Consider the following 17,862-nt stretch of genomic DNA (forward strand, 5'->3'; position numbering starts at 1 on the left):
TTTCGTATTCCCCTATAACCCTGGGCCAAACAAAAATAGAAAAATAATCCTAAGTGTCAACCCTAACTTTCAACCCTAACTTTCAACCCTAACTTTCAACCCTAACTCTTCTCTGATTGGTTAGTACCCAAATGAGTCACATACCTAAATTTTCATATTCCCCTATAACCCTGGGCCAAACAAAAATAGAAAAATAATCCTAACTTTCAACCCTAACTTTCAACCCTAACTTTCAACCCTAACTTTCAACCCTAACTCTTCTCTGATTGGTTAGTACCCAAATGAGTCACATACCTAAATTTTCGTATTCCCCTATAACCCTGGGCCAAACAAAAATAGAAAAATAATCCTAAGTGTCAACCCTAACTTTCAACCCTAACTTTCAACCCTAACTTTCTACCCTAACTTTCAACCCTAACTCTTCTCTGATTGGTTAGTACCCAAATGAGTCACATACCTACATTTTCGTATTCCCCTATAACCCTAACCCTAACCCTAACCCTAACCCTAACCCTAACCCTAACCCTAACCCTAACCCTAACCCTAACCCTAACCCTAACCCTAATTTTCGTATTCCCCTATTACCCTGGGCCAAACAAAAATAGAAAAATAATCCTAAGTGTCAACCCTAACTTTCAACCCTAACTTTCAACCCTAACTTTCAACCCTAACTTTCAACCCTAACTCTTCTCTGATTGGTTAGTACCCAAATGAGTCACATACCTAAATTTTCGTATTCCCCTATAACCCTGGGCCAGACAAAAATAGAAAAATAATCCTAAGTGTCAACCCTAACTTTCAACCCTAACTTTCAACCCTAACTTTCAACCCTAACTTTCAACCCTAACTTTCAACCCTAACTTTCAACCCTAACTCTTCTCTGATTGGTTAGTACCCAAATGAGTCACATACCTAAATTTTCGTATTCCCCTATTACCCTGGGCCAAACAAAAATAGAAAAATAATCCTAAGTGTCAACCCTAACTTTCAACCCTAACTTTCAACCCTAACTTTCAACCCTAACTCTTCTCTGATTGGTTAGTACCCAAATGAGTCACATACCTAAATTTTCGTATTCCCCTATAACCCTGGGCCAAACAAAAATAGAAAAATAATCCTAAGTGTCAACCCTAACTTTCAACCCTAACTTTCAACCCTAACTTTCAACCCTAACTTTCAACCCTAACTCTTCTCTGATTGGTTAGTACCCAAATGAGTCACATACCTAAATTTTCGTATTCCCCTATAACCCTGGGCCAAACAAAAATAGAAAAATAATCCTAAGTGTCAACCCTAACTTTCAACCCTAACTTTCAACCCTAACTTTCAACCCTAACTTTCAACCCTAACTTTCAACCCTAACTTTCAACCCTAACTCTTCTCTGATTGGTTAGTACCCAAATGAGTCACATACCTAAATTTTCATATTCCCCTATAACCCTGGGCCAAACAAAAATAGAAAAATAATCCTAAGTGTCAACCCTAACTTTCAACCCTAACTTTCAACCCTAACTTTCAACCCTAACTTTCAACCCTAACTCTTCTCTGATTGGTTAGTACCCAAATGAGTCAAATACCTAAATTTTCGTATTCCCCTATAACCCTGGGCCAGACAAAAATAGAAAAATAATCCTAAGTGTCAACCCTAACTTTCAACCCTAACTTTCAACCCTAACTTTCAACCCTAACTTTCAACCCTAACTCTTCTCTGATTGGTTAGTACCCAAATGAGTCACATACCTAAATTTTCGTATTCCCCTATAACCCTGGGCCAAACAAAAATAGAAAAATAATCCTAAGTGTCAACCCTAACTTTCAACCCTAACTTTCAACCCTAACTTTCAACCCTAACTTTCAACCCTAACTTTCAACCCTAACTCTTCTCTGATTGGTTAGTACCCAAATGAGTCACATACCTAAATTTTCGTATTCCCCTATAACCCTGGGCCAAACAAAAATAGAAAAATAATCCTAAGTGTCAACCCTAACTTTCAACCCTAACTTTCAACCTTAACTTTCAACCCTAACTCTTCTCTGATTGGTTAGTACCCAAATGAGTCACATACCTAAATTTTCGTATTCCCCTATAACCCTGGGCCAAACAAAAATAGAAAAATAATCCTAACTTTCAACCCTAACTTTCAACCCTAACTTTCAACCCTAACTCTTCTCTGATTGGTTAGTACCCAAATGAGTCACATACCTAAATTTTCGTATTCCCCTATAACCCTGGGCCAAACAAAAATAGAAAAATAATCCTAAGTGTCAACCCTAACTTTCAACCCTAACTTTCAACCCTAACTTTCAACCCTAACATTCAACCCTAACTTTCAACCCTAACTTTCAACCCTAACTTTCAACCCTAACTTTCAACCCTAACTCTTCTCTGATTGGTTAGTACCCAAATGAGTCACATACCTAAATTTTCGTATTCCCCTATAACCCTGGGCCAAACAAAAATAGAAAAATAATCCTAACTTTCAACCCTAACTTTCAACCCTAACTTTCAACCCTAACTTTCAACCCTAACTTTCAACCCTAACTCTTCTCTGATTGGTTAGTACCCAAATGAGTCACATACCTAAATTTTCGTATTCCCCTATAACCCTGGGCCAAACAAAAATAGAAAAATAATCCTAAGTGTCAACCCTAACTTTCAACCCTAACTTTCAACCCTAACTTTCAACCCTAACTTTCAACCCTAACTCTTCTCTGATTGGTTAGTACCCAAATGAGTCACATACCTAAATTTTCGTATTCCCCTATAACCCTGGGCCAGACAAAAATAGAAAAATAATCCTAAGTGTCAACCCTAACTTTCAACCCTAACTTTCAACCCTAACTTTCAACCCTAACTTTCAACCCTAACTCTTCTCTGATTGGTTAGTACCCAAATGAGTCACATACCTAAATTTTCGTATTCCCCTATAACCCTGGGCCAAACAAAAATAGAAAAATAATCCTAAGTGTCAACCCTAACTTTCAACCCTAACTTTCAACCCTAACTTTCAACCCTAACTTTCAACCCTAACTCTTCTCTGATTGGTTAGTACCCAAATGAGTCACATACCTAAATTTTCGTATTCCCCTATAACCCTGGGCCAAACAAAAATAGAAAAATAATCCTAAGTGTCAACCCTAACTTTCAACCCTAACTTTCAACCTTAACTTTCAACCCTAACTCTTCTCTGATTGGTTAGTACCCAAATGAGTCACATACCTAAATTTTCGTATTCCCCTATAACCCTGGGCCAAACAAAAATAGAAAAATAATCCTAACTTTCAACCCTAACTTTCAACCCTAACTTTCAACCCTAACTCTTCTCTGATTGGTTAGTACCCAAATGAGTCACATACCTAAATTTTCGTATTCCCCTATAACCCTGGGCCAAACAAAAATAGAAAAATAATCCTAAGTGTCAACCCTAACTTTCAACCCTAACTTTCAACCCTAACTTTCAACCCTAACATTCAACCCTAACTTTCAACCCTAACTTTCAACCCTAACTTTCAACCCTAACTTTCAACCCTAACTCTTCTCTGATTGGTTAGTACCCAAATGAGTCACATACCTAAATTTTCGTATTCCCCTATAACCCTGGGCCAAACAAAAATAGAAAAATAATCCTAAGTGTCAACCCTAACTTTCAACCCTAACTTTCAACCCTAACTTTCAACCCTAACTTTCAACCCTAACTTTCAACCCTAACTTTCAACCCTAACTCTTCTCTGATTGGTTAGTACCCAAATGAGTCACATACCTAAATTTTCGTATTCCCCTATAACCCTGGGCCAAACAAAAATAGAAAAATAATCCTAAGTGTCAACCCTAACTTTCAACCCTAACTTTCAACCCTAACTTTCAACCCTAACTTTCAACCCTAACTCTTCTCTGATTGGTTAGTACCCAAATGAGTCACATACCTAAATTTTCGTATTCCCCTATAACCCTGGGCCAGACAAAAATAGAAAAATAATCCTAAGTGTCAACCCTAACTTTCAACCCTAACTTTCAACCCTAACTTTCAACCCTAACTTTCAACCCTAACTCTTCTCTGATTGGTTAGTACCCAAATGAGTCACATACCTAAATTTTCGTATTCCCCTATAACCCTAACCCTAACCCTAACCCTAACCCTAACCCTAACCCTAACCCTAACCCTAACCCTAACCCTAACTTTCAACCCTAACTTTCAACCCTAACTCTTCTCTGATTGGTTAGTACCCAAATGAGTCACATACCTAAATTTTCGTATTCCCCTATAACCCTGGGCCAAACAAAAATAGAAAAATAATCCTAAGTGTCAACCCGAACTTTCAACCCTAACTTTCAACCCTAACTTTCAACCCTAACTCTTCTCTGATTGGTTAGTACCCAAATGAGTCACATACCTAAATTTTCGTATTCCCCAATAACCCTGGGCCAAACAAAAATAGAAAAATAATCCTAAGTGTCAACCCTAACTTTCAACCCTAACTTTCAACCCTAACTTTCAACCCTAACTTTCAACCCTAACTTTCAACCCTAACTCTTCTCTGATTGGTTAGTACCCAAATGAGTCACATACCTAAATTTTCGTATTCCCCTATAACCCTGGGCCAAACAAAAATAGAAAAATAATCCTAAGTGTCAACCCTAACTTTCAACCCTAACTTTCAACCCTAACTTTCAACCCTAACTTTCAACCCTAACTCTTCTCTGATTGGTTAGTACCCAAATGAGTCACATACCTAAATTTTCGTATTCCCCTATAACCCTGGGCCAAACAAAAATAGAAAAATAATCCTAAGTGTCAACCCTAACTTTCAACCCTAACTTTCAACCCTAACTTTCAACCCTAACTTTCAACCCTAACTCTTCTCTGATTGGTTAGTACCCAAATGAGTCACATACCTAAATTTTCGTATTCCCCTATAACCCTGGGCCAAACAAAAATAGAAAAATAATCTTAAGTGTCAACCCTAACTTTCAACCCTAACTTTCAACCCTAACTTTCAACCCTAACTTTCAACCCTAACTCTTCTCTGATTGGTTAGTACCCAAATGAGTCACATACCTAAATTTTCGTATTCCCCTATAACCCTGGGCCAAACAAAAATAGAAAAATAATCCTAAGTGTCAACCCTAACTTTCAACCCTAACTTTCAACCCTAACTTTCAACCCTAACTCTTCTCTGATTGGTTAGTACCCAAATGAGTCACATACCTAAATTTTCGTATTCCCCTATAACCCTGGGCCAAACAAAAATAGAAAAATAATCCTAAGTGTCAACCCTAACTTTCAACCCTAACTTTCAACCCTAACTTTCAACCCTAACTTTCAACCCTAACTCTTCTCTGATTGGTTAGTACCCAAATGAGTCACATACCTAAATTTTCGTATTCCCCTATAACCCTGGGCCAAACAAAAATAGAAAAATAATCCTAAGTGTCAACCCTAACTTTCAACCCTAACTTTCAACCCTAACTTTCAACCCTAACTCTTCTCTGATTGGTTAGTACCCAAATGAGTCACATACCTAAATTTTCGTATTCCCCTATAACCCTGGGCCAAACAAAAATAGAAAAATAATCCTAAGTGTCAACCCTAACTTTCAACCCTAACTTTCAACCCTAACTTTCAACCCTAACTTTCAACCCTAACTTTCAACCCTAACTCTTCTCTGATTGGTTAGTACCCAAATGAGTCACATACCTAAATTTTCGTATTCCCCTATAACCCTGGGCCAAACAAAAATAGAAAAATAATCCTAAGTGTCAACCCTAACTTTCAACCCTAACTTTCAACCCTAACTTTCAACCCTAACTTTCAACCCTAACTCTTCTCTGATTGGTTAGTACCCAAATGAGTCACATACCTAAATTTTCGTATTCCCCTATAACCCTGGGCCAAACAAAAATAGAAAAATAATCCTAAGTGTCAACCCTAACTTTCAACCCTAACTTTCAACCCTAACTTTCAACCCTAACTTTCAACCCTAACTCTTCTCTGATTGGTTAGTACCCAAATGAGTCACATACCTAAATTTTCGTATTCCCCTATAACCCTGGGCCAAACAAAAATAGAAAAATAATCTTAAGTGTCAACCCTAACTTTCAACCCTAACTTTCAACCCTAACTTTCAACCCTAACTTTCAACCCTAACTCTTCTCTGATTGGTTAGTACCCAAATGAGTCACATACCTAAATTTTCGTATTCCCCTATAACCCTGGGCCAAACAAAAATAGAAAAATAATCCTAAGTGTCAACCCTAACTTTCAACCCTAACTTTCAACCCTAACTTTCAACCCTAACTCTTCTCTGATTGGTTAGTACCCAAATGAGTCACATACCTAAATTTTCGTATTCCCCTATAACCCTGGGCCAAACAAAAATAGAAAAATAATCCTAAGTGTCAACCCTAACTTTCAACCCTAACTTTCAACCCTAACTTTCAACCCTAACTTTCAACCCTAACTCTTCTCTGATTGGTTAGTACCCAAATGAGTCACATACCTAAATTTTCGTATTCCCCTATAACCCTGGGCCAAACAAAAATAGAAAAATAATCCTAAGTGTCAACCCTAACTTTCAACCCTAACTTTCAACCCTAACTTTCAACCCTAACTCTTCTCTGATTGGTTAGTACCCAAATGAGTCACATACCTAAATTTTCGTATTCCCCTATAACCCTGGGCCAAACAAAAATAGAAAAATAATCCTAAGTGTCAACCCTAACTTTCAACCCTAACTTTCAACCCTAACTTTCAACCCTAACTTTCAACCCTAACTTTCAACCCTAACTTTCAACCCTAACTCTTCTCTGATTGGTTAGTACCCAAATGAGTCACATACCTAAATTTTCGTATTCCCGTATAACCCTGGGCCAAACAAAAATAGAAAAATAATCCTAAGTGTCAACCCTAACTTTCAACCCTAACTTTCAACCCTAACTTTCAACCCTAACTCTTCTCTGATTGGTTAGTACCCAAATGAGTCACATACCTAAATTTTCGTATTCCCCTATAACCCTGGGCCAAACAAAAATAGAAAAATAATCCTAACTTTCAACCCTAACTTTCAACCCTAACTTTCAACCCTAACTTTCAACCCTAACTTTCAACCCTAACTTTCAACCCTAACTCTTCTCTGATTGGTTAGTACCCAAATGAGTCACATACCTAAATTTTCGTATTCCCCTATAACCCTGGGCCAAACAAAAATAGAAAAATAATCCTAAGTGTCAACCCTAACTTTCAACCCTAACTTTCAACCCTAACTTTCAACCCTAACTCTTCTCTGATTGGTTAGTACCCAAATGAGTCACATACCTAAATTTTCGTATTCCCCTATAACCCTGGGCCAAACAAAAATAGAAAAATAATCCTAAGTGTCAACCCTAACTTTCAACCCTAACTTTCAACCCTAACTCTTCTCTGATTGGTTAGTACCCAAATGAGTCACATACCTAAATTTTCGTATTCCCCTATAACCCTGGGCCAAACAAAAATAGAAAAATAATCCTAAGTGTCAACCCTAACTTTCAACCCTAACTTTCAACCCTAACTTTCAACCCTAACTTTCAACCCTAACTTTCAACCCTAACTTTCAACCCTAACTCTTCTCTGATTGGTTAGTACCCAAATGAGTCACATACCTAAATTTTCGTATTCCCCTATAACCCTAACCCTAACCCTAACCCTAACCCTAACACAAATACAAAAATAATCATAAGGGTCAACCCTAACTTTGAACACTAACCCTAACTCTTCTCTGATTGGTTAGTACCCAAATGAGTCACATACCTAAATTTTCGTATTCCCCTATAACCCTGGGCCAAACAAAAATAGAAAAATAATCCTAAGTGTCAACCCTAACTTTCAACCCTAACTTTCAACCCTAACTTTCAACCCTAACTCTTCTCTGATTGGTTAGTACCCAAATGAGTCACATACCTAAATTTTCGTATTCCCCTATAACCCTGGGCCAAACAAAAATAGAAAAATAATCCTAAGTGTCAACCCTAACTTTCAACCCTAACTTTCAACCCTAACTTTCAACCCTAACTCTTCTCTGATTGGTTAGTACCCAAATGAGTCACATACCTACATTTTCGTATTCCCCTATAACCCTGGGCCAAACAAAAATAGAAAAATAATCCTAACTTTCAACCCTAACTTTCAACCCTAACTCTTCTCTGATTGGTTAGTACCCAAATGAGTCACATACCTAAATTTTCGTATTCCCCTATAACCCTGGGCCAAACAAAAATAGAAAAATAATCCTAAGTGTCAACCCTAACTTTCAACCCTAACTTTCAACCCTAACTTTCAACCCTAACTTTCAACCCTAACTCTTCTCTGATTGGTTAGTACCCAAATGAGTCACATACCTACATTTTCGTATTCCCCTATAACCCTGGGCCAAACAAAAATAGAAAAATAATCCTAAGTGTCAACCCTAACTTTCAACTCTAACTTTCAATCCTAACTCTTCTCTGATTGGTTTGTACCCAAATGAGTCACATACCTAAATTTTCGTATTCCCCTATAACCCTGGGCCAAACAAAAATAGAAAAATAATCCTAAGTGTCAACCCTAACTTTCAACCCTAACTTTCAACCCTAACTTTCAACCCTAACTTTCAACCCTAACTCTTCTCTGATTGGTTAGTACCCAAATGAGTCACATACCTAAATTTTCGTATTCCCCTATAACCCTGGGCCAAACAAAAATAGAAAAATAATCCTAAGTGTCAACCCTAACTTTCAACCCTAACTTTCAACCCTAACTTTCAACCCTAACTTTCAACCCTAACTTTCAACCCTAACTCTTCTCTGATTGGTTAGTACCCAAATGAGTCACATACCTAAATTTTCGTATTCCCCTATAACCCTGGGCCAAACAAAAATAGAAAAATAATCCTAAGTGTCAACCCTAACTTTCAACCCTAACTTTCAACCCTAACTTTCAACCCTAACTCTTCTCTGATTGGTTAGTACCCAAATGAGTCACATACCTAAATTTTCGTATTCCCCTATAACCCTAACCCTAACGTTTATCTCTATGGCAATGAACAGACCCGCTTATTGCCCCCCGGTCCGACCCCCCAGAGATGGACTCCAACTGGACAAGCACAGTCTCACCAAGTATGTGGAGGGCACTGATCGGATTGACATGTTTCTAAGGAACTTTGAAACGCAGTGCCGGCGGTACGGGGTGCTTCCCCAGCATAGGGTTGCACGCCTGGACCCGCTACTCTCCAGCTTGGCTAAACAGACTTTGATGGCGCTTACAGAGGAGTTTGCTGATGACTATGACCACCTGAAAGAACTTTTGCTGTTTCAGCATGGTTTTACCCCTGAAGCTTACCGGGGTAAGTTCCGGCTGGAGGAGAGGCACCCTCAGGAGACCTATGTCACTTATGTGACCCGCATGGCTTTGTATGGGTTACACTGGGTGGAGGGCTCTGAGGCCAAGACTTACCAACGCCTGCTGGACCTCATCTTTCAGGAGCAGCTCATGCAGCAGTGCCCGCCGGCAGTGAGGGCTTTTGTGTATGATAAAAAGCCCAAGACCTACACCGAGGCGGCGAGGATGGCAGATGACTATGTGGTCAGCCGGTCCCAGATGACCGCCAAGGTACCAGCCAAAGCGGTAACCCCACCGGCGCCGGCCAAGAAAGCTGTGAGTACCCCCCAGTGGACCCAAAAGCCGCCTGCGGGCAGCGGGTCACAGAAGGCGGGAGAGCTCCGGCATGAGCGCCGGTGCTACAATTACAACAGCACTGGTCACATCAGACCAGATTGCCCGGAACCCCTGCGTTCCAACGGACCCTATCGAGGGCAACGCACCCCAGCTGCAAAGCCGGTAGCCCGCGTGCGGGTGGCTTCCACCAAAGAACCAGGACCGGTCATGGAAACAACTCCCAGCGAGACGTCCCATGTCACCCCTACCCCGGTTTCTTCAGTGCCTACAGCCAGGAGCGGAGGACATCACAGCGCAGACCTGCAGCAGACGGACGGCAGGAGCAAGCATCTCACCCCGGTCACAGTCGGTGACCGGCAAGCAGTTGGCTTACTTGATTCAGGAGCTGCAGTGACCCTGGTCCGACCTGATATGGTCCGGCCAGAGGAATTGATCCCAGGCCCTGGGATACAGATCACTGTGGCTGACGGAGAGCCACGTTTCCTGCAGGTGGCCCGCATTTTTTTGGATTGGGGGGTGGGCAAGGGTGTGCGGGAGGTGGGGGTTTTACCAGGTTTGGATGCTGAAATTCTTTTGGGCAATGACCTGGGACCGATGACCTGCACCTACGACCGTGTGCCCCAGCCCGCTGCAGTGGCGGCGGTTACCCGGAGCCAGACCGCGGCAATGTCAGCGGTGGCCACCCCAGTCCCCCAGCCTTTGGGACCAACGTTAGCGGAGGGCACAGAGGAGCCCAGGGAGGTAAGCCAGGATCAGTTGCAACCACAGGCTGACTTACTGTTCCCCCTTACCGTGTCCCCTTCCCCTGACAATGACATGACTGGGGGGGGGGGCAGATTTAGGAGCCCAGTTTAGGGAGGCAGTGAAGGCAGACCCTACCCTGGCCGGCGTGAGACTTCGGGCGTCCGAATCTCAGGCAGGGGAGGGCACTGAGCGCTGCCTATGGCATAAGGGACTCCTATACAGAGAAGAAGGGAACCCGAGAATAGAGAAGGGATTGACCGGTAAGCGACAGCTAGTAGTACCCCAGGGGTACCGACAGCAATTGTTATGGGTAGCTCACTCTATTCCGTTAGCGGGACATCAGGGGGTCACCAGAACGCGAGCCCGGTTATTGCAGCGTTATTTCTGGCCGGGGGCATCCAGGGATGCGGCTGATTTCTGCCGCTCCTGTGATGCCTACCAGCGAGTAGGTAAGGCGGGCGACCGTGTGAAGGCACCCCTGAGACCCCTACCGATAATAGGGGAACCCTTCCAGAAGGTAGCGATGGACCTGATAGGACCCCTCATGATTCCTAGCAGGTCAGGGAAGTGCTACATCCTCACGGTGGTGGATTTTGCCACCCGGTACCCTGAGGCGGTAGCGCTGGGCACCATAAGTGCCAAGACAGTGGCAGCATCTTTGCTGAACATTTTTGCTAGGGTAGGTTTCCCTAGTGAGATCCTAACTGATCAGGGGTCGCAGTTCATGAGTGAACTGTTACATTGTCTCTGGGATGCCTGCGGTGTACAGCACCAGCGCACTACCCCTTACCATCCCCAAACAAACGGATTATGTGAGAGGTTTAATGGTACCCTGAAGCAGATGCTTCGGACCTTTATAGAGGCGGAGGGGAAAGACTGGGAGATTCACCTGCAGCACTTGCTGTTTGCATACCGAGAGGTACCGCAAGAATCTACAGGCTTCTCCCCCTTCGAGCTACTATATGGCCGCAGGGTACGTGGACCTCTGGACCTCTTCCGTGAGGGATGGGAGGGGGAGACTACTGCTACTGATGCTTCAGTGATCCAGTATGTAGTAGATCTCAGAGACCGGTTAGAGATGCTTATGGGGGTGGCCCAGGACCACCTCAGGGCTGCTCAGACCAAGCAGAAGCAATGGTATGACCAGCAGGCCGTAGCAGAGAATTCATCCCAGGACAGCAGGTGCTTGTTCTCAAACCCACTCGGGAGAACAAGCTGATGGCTGCCTGGTCGGGACCGTACCCGGTTATCCGAAAGGTGAATGAGTGCAACTATGTTGTACAGGTAGCGCCTGAGAGGCACAAGACATATCACATTAATATGTTAAAGGAATACAGAGCACCGAGTATGGGAGCAGTAATGGCCATTTGTAGCCCACTGCTGGAGGATCCGGCGAGCAATGCTCTGCCTGATCTCCTAGGGGAGGCAAAGCAAGGAAACACTGTTGAGCAGGTAGAGATCGGGGCACAGTTGAGTGCTAGGCAGAAGGGAGAAGCCAGGGACATGCTAGCTCAGTATAGCGCCCTCTTCACTGACATGCCAGGGACCACACATCTCACCAAACACCCAGTACACACAGGGGACCTGCAGCCTCTGCATAAGCACGCTTATAGAGTGTCAGCAGAGGTCAAGACAAGTATGGAGAGAGAGATTGAGGAGATGCTGACCCTAGGGGTAATTACTCCGTCCCAGAGCCCTTGGGCAAGTCCAGTAGTCCTAGTGCCTAAGAAGGACAAAACCACCCGGTTTTGTGTGGACTACCGGTTGCTCAACGCTGGGACGGTGTCAGATGCTTACCCCATGCCCCGCATGGATGAGTTACTAGATGAACTCGCGGGGGCAAAGTATCTGACCACCATGGATCTGAGCAAAGGCTACTGGCAGATTCCCCTGACCCTGGAGGCTAGGGAGAAGTCAGCATTCTTCACTCCAAGTGGCCTCTATGAGTTTTTGGTGATGCCATTTGGGATGAAGAATGCCCCGGCTACCTTCCAACGCCTGGTCAATAGGTTACTGGAAGGGATGCAGAGCTATGCCAGGGCTTACTTAGATGACATTGCTGTCTTTAGTAATTCCTGGGAATCCCACATAGGACATGTAGCTGCGGTGCTGGATAGAATCAGGGAGGCTGGGCTTACCTTAAAACCCACTAAGTGTATGGTAGGTATGGCAGAAGTCCTGTACTTAGGGCACAGGGTGGGTGGAGGGCATTTCAAGCCAGAGCCAGCCAAGGTAGAAGCCATAGTTCAGTGGCCTGTTCCAAAAACCAAGAAACAGGTCATGGCCTTTTTGGGCACCGCAGGGTACTACAGGAAATTTGTCCCACAGTACAGCGCCGTGGCCAAACCCCTGACTGATCTGACTAAGAAGCAACTGCCTGTGCTTATTACCTGGTCTCCTGCTGTGAAACTGCTTTCCAGGCACTGAAAGCTGCGCTTGCTGAGGCCCCCATCCTGGCTGCCCCAGATTATACCAAGCATTTTCTTATTCAGACTGATGCCTCAGACTTTGGTGTGGGGGCTGTGTTGAGCCAGGTGGGGGACGACGGCAAAGAGCACCCTGTGGTGTATCTCAGTCGCAAACTGCTCCCCAGGGAGGTGGCATATGCCACCATTGAAAAGGAGTGCTTGGCCATTGTGTGGGCACTCAAAAAGCTCCAGCCCTATGTCTATGGGAGGGCTTTCACGGTCATTACCGACCACAATCCCCTGAGCTGGCTACAGAGGGTATCAGGGGAAAATGCCAAACTGCTGAGATGGAGCTTGGCTTTGCAAGAATTTGAATTCACCATTCAGCACAAAAAGGGTAGTGAAAACAGCAATGCTGATGGACTTTCACGCCAGGACTATCCCTCTGAGACTGAATTCATTAATGGTGCCAGCAGTGCCCCACTCCCCGTCAGGGCCAGTGGGCCACAGGACACGCATTAAGAAGGGGAGGTGTAGAGGGAGAGAGGGGGTGGCCCGGTATTAAAGGGGTTGCACCCCATTTGGCCACCCCTGACCGCACCAGGGAGACAAGGGGTTAACTGGGCTGAGGTCCAGAAATGTGATGTAACCCTTGTTATGACATGTAAATGTATTTTCCCCTGTTCCATTGTAATGTCTGGTTACTCAGTGTTTGCATCACACACACACTAGAATCCATCCGGGAGCACAAGGGTTAATAATTCTTTAATGATTATAGCTCTTTGTGTAAGTTTCCCGCCTTTTCGGGCACCATTTTGCAGGTCCCCATTGGCCGCCATTAGGGCTCAATGCATTTCAATAGGAATTTGTGCTGTTTTCGTCCTGTTTCCTGTAGTGACCAGCAGGTGGCGTCCGAGAGGGAGAGCGGCGGTTTCCCATTGAAAGTCAATGGGCTCATTGACTTCAATGGAGATGCCTCGAGGTAACCTAGTTGGCTGCCGTCCAGACCGCAAACCGCAAAGCGGATACAATGTCCTTCAAAAGAGCTAAAATCACTGGGTCAAGTTCAACGTCAATTAGCGGGGAAATAAACTGTTTTAGGGCACCTAGGGATAAAATTCTTTTTGCCCCTAGTTCCTAAGCGTCCCCCCACTCGACCACCACCGGGTCCCCGAATCCTGGACCCCCGATAAGGGTCGAACCAGATAGAGCGGGTCGCGCCATAGGCTTTGCCGGCGGCGGCAGAAACGGCTCAGAAAAATGACTAAGTGAGAAATGCTGAATTTTAGGAATCCATATCTCCGGTTCCGGAGGGTTCAGCGGATCAGGGTTTGGGGTATCTGTAGCCACTGCTCCGGCATCGCTGCAGAACCATCCTTGACCCGCTTGGACCAACCCGACGGAGTATGGACCCCCTTGAAGTTCGGGACTTTTCCCATAAACTTCAATGGCAGAAAACCCCCATTGACTTCAATGGCGGCGATTTACCATTGAAAGTCTATGGCGGAGCTGCCCGTTGTTTTCAATGGGGATTTAGTGAAAAGCTGAGATTTCTTTTTCAATGGAGATTTTTGTATTAAAATGATTTAATGTGCATTGGTGTAACTTCGGTTTCTTAGGTCGTAGCAAGTCGCTTTTTGGACCATATGGTGTCCCAGTTCTGGCAATGCGAACTGGGAAGTTTGGACCTGCTAAACCTAACGGAACCGGATATTTTAATACGTTTATGTTTTACGTTTATGTTTTATGCTTAATAGTGTATCTTAAGGTATGGACAAAGACCCAGAAGAGATTCTTTTGGGCCATAAGGTAGCAGATGGCCCTGGGGACGCCGCTATGTCTAGGATTTAAGTGCTGTTCAAAGAGTTTTATCACCCTCACTGTTTATCCGAAGCCCAAACCAGGGCAGGTCTTAAGTGTTCCAGTTAACACCTTTCAACAAAGGTTTTCCTGCCAGAACTCCAAATGGTAGACTGTCTGGCATTCCTGACGTAAATGTGGGGCTTCAGAAATGAGACCCCCAGAGTTCTACTGCGCATGTGCCAACTAGCAGGGGGGCATGGGTCATAATGCTTTCCCACGTTAGTGAGTGGCTGGAGGTAATTGTAAACCAATCCCCTGTGCTTAAGGTTAAGAATAGAAGGAGAATGGTTTATAAACTGCTGTCCACCCATATATCCTTTGTCTTCGTTTGCTGATATGGTTACCTGATATCACCTGAATGATTTCCTCACTGCTGAAAGAAATGCTACATCATACTTCTCATTCCCCAACCCTTAAGTAAGTGTACTTCTTGTTCGTTACTGTATTATCTGTTGTGTTCACCTATATTCTAAGGAATAAATACAATTTATTATATCTTAAGCCTCGTTCAGTTCAAACCCAATTATTTTTGTGTAATATTAATAAGCCTGTGGAAGCTATCGTCACAAGGAGGTATTATAGTGTGTATTGTGGGGAGAATTAGTGTGTGTGTGTTGTTTGGGAGTGATATTCGGGAGGATTGTGTGTGCAGAAGGAAGAATGAGTGAGGGGGGAGTAAGGGAGCAGGATTGAATGAGAGGGGGTCATTGAGTGATAGCGGGGAGGGGAGGGAAGAGTGAGGAGAGTGGGTGTAGGAGGGAGCAGTGCAAGAGACCGTCGGGGGCAGAATACATGGTGAGAAGGGAGGCTGCCTAGAAGCATAAAAATCTACTTCACCACTGTTCTGTACTCTCTTCAATACTCTGTGTTACAGATCTCTCTGGCAAGAAATGGGGTCCAATGGCAAAGACTGCTCTAAATAAGATAGTATAAATGAACACAGAGAGAAATTCCAAAGAGTAACCCAAGAAAATACAAGTGAAATCTAATCGTAAGGTAATTAGTCCCATTAAGTGAAATACATAAAGGAATAGTCCATAAAAAAGCACAAAGGAAAAAAATAGGAGTACTTTATTGTGATGTTACATTTCAGAGAATATAAAATTATAGGAAAACAATTCCACTTTGTTCAGAAAACCAGAAAGTCTTGGTCCCAGGTGGACTGAATTTTTATTGCAAATAAGTTCCTTAATACACAAGTAAAGAATATAGTTACTTATTCTATTCTCTACTGTAAGACGTGCCACATTGCCCAATATTTGGGTACAGTGCCCAGATTGTGACCATGCACTACAGAGGTGAGATTCCCCCAACTCCAATTTGCTACACACTCCAAGAGAGATTATTGTGATCAGAGGTGGAATGAGAGGGGTGAGAAGGGTCGCTGCCCAGGGAGTAGCCTGACAGGGGGTACAGAAATCTCTTTTGGTGCATATATTGCGGAGCTGCATTGATTGACTTGTCAATCAGCTCTGCTGCCTATCCCATTGACATCATGATCCGGCACTGTGATCAGCTGCAGCGCTGACCCAGGTGTGTTAGTGCAGCACTTTACAGGGAGGGAACAGAGGTTGTGGATGACAGATGCTGGGGATAGGCCATGAGTACGGGCCAGAGTAAGGTGGAGACTTTCTGTACTCTGCATACAGGACACTGCATGCATGACAGTGTCTGTGTGTGTGTGTGTGTGTGTGTATTCCAAGTGTCAGTGTGCATAAGTAAGTGTGCTCTGTAAGTATGCCTGTGTGGCAGGTATAGGGGGGTGGTTCAGCTGGAGGAACTTATCCAGGCACAAAAGCACATAGATGCCCCAGATTATACCACCCCAAATGCTGATAATATCCTGCTGCACTTTACAGAAGATGATGCAGATGTCAGTGGGTGGTGGGTTCATTAAATCCATCCATCATATCATAGCCACACTGTGCATATGATGTACTGAATCAATCACAGGAAGACATCTCCATGGTAGGGGTAGAAGTTAACAGAATATGTCCAGCACTGTGGTGTGTAGCCCATAAATAATAATTGTGCACATTACAGAACATACTTGCAACTGCAAGATCATTTTGCTGCTTGTAGTGTTTGCTCTTGTCCTGTGCAGTGTTGTCGTAGATCCGTCTCTTCAGTGTTCACTGCAATAAAAGTAAGACATTGCATTAATATTACAGAAGTTTGGGAGCTGAAATCCCACTATGCTGCAGACATTTTCCCTTTGCATAAGATTCTTGTGATTATATCTCAATGATGATCAATAACAACTACATCATAACACAGCCGCTCAATACAAAATATGTATTTGCTATCAATGGTCATGGAGGCCAAACGTCACACAATGTACAGATATACTGCTGCGGCCGAGTTTATTCGAGCATTTGCCCGTTCTTGGCCGCAGCAGTAACCTGGCGCGCGCCGGAGGGTGCCGGGCGCACGCCGAAGCAGCGGAGGAGCGCCCTCCGATCGGGGCTTTCTCCCTTCCGCTGCCGGGTCCGTCGGGTCCCCCGGAACCCCCTGCCGCTGTCCCCCACATCGCGGGACACCAGTGCTCCCTCGGGGAGCCCTGGACGCGCGTGCAGGGGGCGCAGGCACCCGATGACGCGTGACCGTGCATCGGTGATGCGCGGCACGCTGAGGGAGTGCGGCTAGCACGCCGGGGCACCCCCCGGCTTGCGGTGCTAGCCGTGCTTCAATAAAACGTGTCGGTAGTGTAGCAAGGATTATTTCTTCCTCTGGTGCATTATGATGGGATGTGTTGTAAGATTCTGCATTATTAGCATCACTGAATCTTTTGGAAACTGAGTAATATTCTATGTTTTAATGCAATATTATGGATGATCAGCCGGTAAAATAAAGCTTACTGTATCTGTAGCCATGCTCTACCCATGATGTGCTGAATCAATGACTGCAGAGTGATTCAGAGTGGTAAACATGACTGGAACTCATCTCTGAATAGAGGACAGAACAGCAGTGCAGAGTAGGAGGTGAATGTATCTCAAATGGAAGACTTAGTAGCTGTGTGGGGAGTAGACAGTACAGACTGATCAAATAAATAGTTAAAGGAGTATCTTCAACATTACTTGGCTTTGTTATCAACATTGAAGTTTCTCTTGTTTTTTCTGTTCTTTAAATCACTACTACTGATGCCATGTGTAACCTGT

This window comes from Ascaphus truei, unplaced genomic scaffold (genome assembly GCF_040206685.1).
Source record: "Ascaphus truei isolate aAscTru1 unplaced genomic scaffold, aAscTru1.hap1 HAP1_SCAFFOLD_778, whole genome shotgun sequence".
NCBI classification, from domain to species: Eukaryota; Metazoa; Chordata; class Amphibia; order Anura; family Ascaphidae; genus Ascaphus; species Ascaphus truei.